Genomic DNA, 6,085 nt, shown 5'->3' with positions numbered 1-6,085 from the left:
AGGATAAAATCTGAACTGTGTTATTACCTTGGCCTTAGAGAACCTGGGTGATGGATCCATGTAGCCTCTCAGGACTCCAGTCCCACCCTGCATTCTCCACTCTGACCCATGGCAAGTTTCCTGCAGGTCTTCAGCCCCATGCTCACTGCACTCCGAGTCCTGAACACTCCTCTCTGCTGGGAAGGCTTTCCCCCACCAGCGCCTCTTCACACTCTCCTGTCACACCTCACCTTACCGCAGCACTCAGGTGCAGCGTCTATCTCCCGACCTGATGATCTGTTTGTTTAACTGTCACCCTCCAACTGAGGACTCCCTGAGGAACAAAGCCTGCTGCCTGTCTGGTGTATAGCCCCACTCACCAGCCCAGAAATCTGCACACCATCTGCACTCAGCAAGTGCTTGTTGACTTAAAGAGAGAAGTTCACTAGTCTTGCATATTTTTCCACTGATGGTAAGCATTATTGAGCAGCAAACAAGGGTGTTGGATTTGGAATGGGGAGACCTGAGCTCCAGCTTGTCCTGCTTATGTGCCTGTGATTAACTCACATGAGTGACCTCCCAGAAACCCATTTCCCCAGTCTTGAACACAGGCATGGCAACAGTGATACTCAGTTGTGGGAACTAAATAAATCTGAAAGTGTTTTAGGTCTGTAACAAATTATAGGTATACGATCTCCACAGATGAGAGCTCCATCAGGCCAAAAGCTATACTATGCTTCCTCTCCAGGATGATGTAAGCGGAGGACTGTTTTTCAGTGGTGCTGGCCCCTGGTGCCTAGAACTACCAGGGAGGATCGCATTCTTGTCCCTCTAAGATCCTTCGCAGGGCATTTAAAAAAACAGAAGGAAAAACAGTTATGGCTTATTCTAAAGAGACAACATAACATTTGCTATCTGGAAGACGAACCACCAGAACATCATGTCCTATCACCCCATCCACCACGTACGTTTCAAGCCAGCAAGTTTGGCTCCGGAACCCCTTGAGCTTGTGCCAGTTTAGTCACTGTTTGTGCAGTGGGTTATTCCCCTATGCAGACAGAAGTCATATGGCCTAGTCAATACAGATTGACCATAAGGTTTGGAAATCCCCTTATGGATTTGAATGAGATTGGAAGAGGAATGAGGGCAAGAACACGAGATACCTTTCTTTGAGTTTGTTTTGAGGTCTTGATATTGCGATGTGGACCAAGATAGTGGTCAAGCTATAGTCCTCCGGGGATGAGGGGAGAGAAATCCCCACATACATGCTGGAATAATAAGGAAAATATAAGAAATAATCTAAGTTTGAGTGAAAATAAGGAAAAATACCACTCAACTTTTTTTCTACTGTGAATGAGTCTATGTCATGATTATCACAATTATTGGGCATTACTCTTAAAAGAGCGGGACTGACATTTATAGCTACAAAATATACCAGGTGATTTGCAAACTAACTCTGCCCTTCGCAAACCTAATCTGGCTCTTAAGAGGACTTGTTTGATTGGGTGAGTCTCAGTGGGAAGGGAGCCCTGTAAAATACCATGTCATCAGGGCATCGTAACTGGGTTTTCAGTTCCTTGGGGATTCTGGCAGCTCTGTACCAAGGTTGGGAGGGGCAGAGTGTTCTCTGAAGCAGCCCAGCCAGGTTAGAATGTTTGGGGTCACATGGCCTGGGCCCCTTGTAAGCCACCTTTCAAGCAGAGCTGACACCAGAAGCACCCATCTGCCCAAAGCTTGCTGGCAGAAAATCCTGCATTCTTTTTTATCATGATGCTTTCATTTATGCAAATCTTTTATAAAAGGTAATCGCTATCACTCTCTACTCTACTCTTATCCCTTAGAGCCTCAAAAAAATTTTTTGTGATGAAATCTTCACAAAACCTACATTGCTAGATATATTACTAATCTTTTCCCTTAAAGTGGGGCATGTTTGTGAGCCCTCAGATTCTCCAAGTGTAGCTACTTCTAGCCTCTTTGTAGGAGAGGCAGCCCAAAGCCCAGCACAGACACAGCACACAGGCCAGCCAGGCTGGAGATGGCTTTATGGCAGAGTGCAGTCCAGTTCTATGACCAACTCTCTTGAGAAAGCCCAGAACCATCCCTGAAAAGCTATCTTCTGCCATGTAGGAACCCAGTTCTGTGCCTGCGATACAAAGCCTACATGACCACTGGGTGATACTCTGGGTGGAGACATGCAGGGTTCTGGGGCAAGAACGTTTCACTCTCTCACCGTCCACACTACTTGTGCCAAACTCCAAGGAGGGATAAATGGCAGTTTACTTGAGGGGGAAACTCAGGTAAAAATTCTTTCCTCTTCTCTCTTTATGCTTAGTTTATTTACCCCTTTCTCTCCTTCTCTCTCTCATTCTTCTTGCCCTTCCTTTCTCCTTTTCTTACTTCTCTTCTCTTCTCTTTCTCATTACTTCCCTCCTATAAGCAGCAGAGACCTGGACTAAAAAATATTGCATTTCTCAACTAAATATGTAAAATGATTCAATGCAACTACACTGATTAATGCATTGAGTGGCACCCCTCAGTCCCGCCCCCCCAAAGAGCTCCTCCCTCTACGGGGGGGGGGGCTCACTCTACCTATGCACACACTCACACACACCTAAGTGCACACATATACACATAACACAATGCAGCTTGGAACTACTTCATTTGAAATTTTGTGTGTGTGTATGAGCATGAGTGTTCATGTACTGTAAATGTGTGCATTGTGTTTATGTGTATATGTGTGTGGAATCCATCCTCCCCTTAAACCTAAACAAAATCTGCCTACAGCCACAGTTTCTCTTCCGAACTCTACATGACCGGCCGGCATTGTGCGCAGCGAGCAGCTGTGTGGTCCTCCGCCAGAGCCAGGAAAGTTGTTTGCTGAGAGCAGCGCCCTGAACCGGAGCCCCGGGCAATGCTGCTCACCAGGACCAGGTCACACAGAGCAACTGGGGGGCTCCCTGTTGGTGTTTAGAAGCTCCAGCTCCAGTCTGTAAGGAGGTTGACTTAGCATCAACAATGCTGCATCAAACACACTGTGAAGCTCGGTTCCCTGGAGAGGCGCCTAGGACGCCCCGCGGCTTCTTCCTGTTCTCTGTCTGCAGCACATCTCTGCGGTGACTGGCTTCCACCTTCAGTCTGAACCTGAGAGAGCGGGTGGCCCAATGCTGAGTGGCAAGTTGTATTCTTGTGCATTCATTAGGCTGTGTTTTAAATTTTGCTGAATTTACAGAAAAGTAAGTTAAGGTTTTGTTTTCATTTCACAAGACTGTGTAGCTCTGGGCCTGACCTGGAGGGGAAAAGTTCTGACGGTCATCAAGTCAAAACAATGTTTGAGAATGACTGCAACGGAGGCAGAAAAGTGTTTGCCGGCAAAAAACGGGTTCCACTGCTATCCAGCCCAGATCCACTTCATTAATATTTCTATAGCTCCAATTCCTGAACCCCCACACTTCCTAAAAACAGTAGCAACAGCCTATGTGTCTGGCTTCCCCCACCCTCGGCTTCGGACTCCTGATTTCGCTAGTTCCCATCCCATTGGCTTGTCTGGGGAGATTCCTTTCTGCCCCCCTCCTGCATTGATGGCTAACAGACTTTGGGCACCCCCAGGCAAAGAATACGATGTCGCCTAACCAACTCAGATTCCACTCTCAGATTGCCCGCCCTAAGAAAGAAACATGGGTGGGAGCATTGCGGGGGAGGGGGGGGGGTGCTACGGACACTCCTGAGAGACTCTGCAGGGCATTCTTGTCTACACATTTATTGTGGAGGAAAGAGAGAGGCCTGGGAAAGAAAGGGCTTGCGGAGAGGGTGAGAATTAAGTATACATATAAAGGGTCCTTCCTATGTCTCTTACTACCAACATGACTTGAAATAAATAAATTATAAGAAATAGTCAGGGTTTATTTCTTGATTGTGGCAACCATTTTCCAAAGGACTGTGATGCTGTGACACGTAGCATGGTACAAATGTTTTTCAACTCTCCAAGAGCCATAAAAAAAAACAGCTGCAGGCCCGCAGGATAGGGCTCTAACTGCCCCCTGAGCTAGTTACATGATTGGTCCAGGTTTCCAAGAATGGGTTTGTCAGGAGGTCAGACAGCTGGGAGGTTTGTCCACGAAAGAACAGTGTACCTTTAGAGAGTGTTGAGAATGTCTGGGGTAGAGCGTCCAGCATGAGGAAGTGGTAGAAAATATACGGCAGAGGTAAGAAAGGGCACTATAATCACGCGGAGGAATATGAACCATCGTGGATGAAAGTGGTCTAATGAGCCGGTGAACAATCTCCAAATGCAATTTTGATGAGTATAAAGTATACAACAGAATAGGAGCAGCTAGTGGGAAGGAGGCCAATAAGGGGACAGCTAAAGAAAGGCACACAGGTGACAATGATAAGGGTTTGATGGAAGGCCATGGCAAAGTGGAGAGGAGGCTGGGATCTGAGAGAATCTTGAGCAGTAAGGGACTGTACAGACATGATGAATGAAAGGCTCATGAATAAAGGGGATTTCAGGTGTGAGTCTTGATCAGTCAATTATGTTTTCTCTTCAAAGGCCTCAGGAAAGAAGACAAGGCCCGGGGCCCTTTCTCACACTTTTAGATGTTGAAAGAAATCGTTGTATCTAAGATGCCCCTTCCTCACTCTTCCAAAAAAGAAAACATAAAACCTTTCCAGAATTCTCAAGAGATTCACTGTCTCATTCATTCATTCTATGATTTTCAAGTATTTGTAGGAAGCCCATTTACGTCTGGGTATCAGCCTTAGTTATATCACATGAGGATGGTGACCTAGCGAGGTATATATTATTGGCTTGCCTCTTCACATTATGTCATTTCAATTTTGGAGGGACGGGGAATGAAGCAAAATTATTTCCTGCTGGAAATAAATGCTAACTCTTCTCTTTGAAATAGCTGGTCAATAAACATTTAAAAATCAAGGCCTTGTTCCCTTCAACATCCCACCATCAGTAAGCCCACACGCAGAAAGAACAGGGCCCTCCCCTCTCCACAAGATTAGGAGGCTCTAATTTTTCAGTAATGCAGCCCTGTGTAGTTGAATGTGTCTCTTCTGGTTTAATTGTGTTTTTTTGGCTCACGAAATCTCACACTGTCTGATATTGTCCTGGCTCGTTGCCAATTACTAATGGGCAGTCTGGTGGCCCCGAGCCCATATTGGCAGATATGACTGAGTAAGTTCTGGAGAGTTCTAATGGCGGCGTGAGAGATACTCCTGATCTCTCCCCTTGAAATGTCAACAGATTGAAGTTTAAGAGTTCACTTGCAAACAGGTGGAAGGGAATGTTGGAACTAGCAGCACAGACCGGATCAAATATTATGAGCTCTTTCTGCAACAACAAACTGCTTTGAAAGGTTACCATTTAGGTGGTTGATATGATCTTTAAACCACTGATTTGCAAGAAATGGTATGAGTCCTGCAATTCTTTTATTTACCACCAACTTTTATATTTAATAAAACCATCTTCTCCATTTTAAAATCATTCTGCCCTCTTTCTAGTTTGCTATGTAACTCTGGGCTAATAGAACAGAAACCTCTGTCTTCAGCAGTTGTGTTTAGAGTTCTCCACAAATGTAGAGTCCCATAAAAATAAAAGGAAATAGAATCTAGGACAATTCTTCCTTCCAAGTCTGCTACCTGATTCTTATTGCACTTACTCGGGGTATTTTCTAGTGCTGGGTGTTTGTTTTTATTCATGACATTGTGATTTTCAAGGGTGTTTGTAAAGAGACTTTATTTTTAAATTCATAAAAAGATTTGGCCTGTCACAGTTTTATGTCTGAATCAGCAAAGCATTATTTAAGTGAGAATACATGTTTATGAAAGCCTCTAAGATAATAAATCCCCTTCTCTTAAGAGTTCTGATGTTTTTAATATGGGATAAATCTACCATGTTGTCTCATAAAGCCTACTTAGAGTGGCAGGATTTAGCAACTAAAATTACGGGATGTCCAGGTGAGTTTAAATTTTTGATAGGTAGAATTTTTTTAGTATAAAGTATGTTCTATTTGGGACATACCTATACTACAAAAAGTAATCATTGTCCATCTGATAATCATCCTCCATGTCTTCTGTTTTATCTGGTAAACCTAAC

The sequence above is a fragment of the Saccopteryx bilineata genome, chromosome 11 (genome assembly GCF_036850765.1).
Source record: "Saccopteryx bilineata isolate mSacBil1 chromosome 11, mSacBil1_pri_phased_curated, whole genome shotgun sequence".
Lineage (NCBI taxonomy): Eukaryota > Metazoa > Chordata > Mammalia > Chiroptera > Emballonuridae > Saccopteryx > Saccopteryx bilineata.
This window is presented reverse-complemented; position numbering follows the sequence as displayed.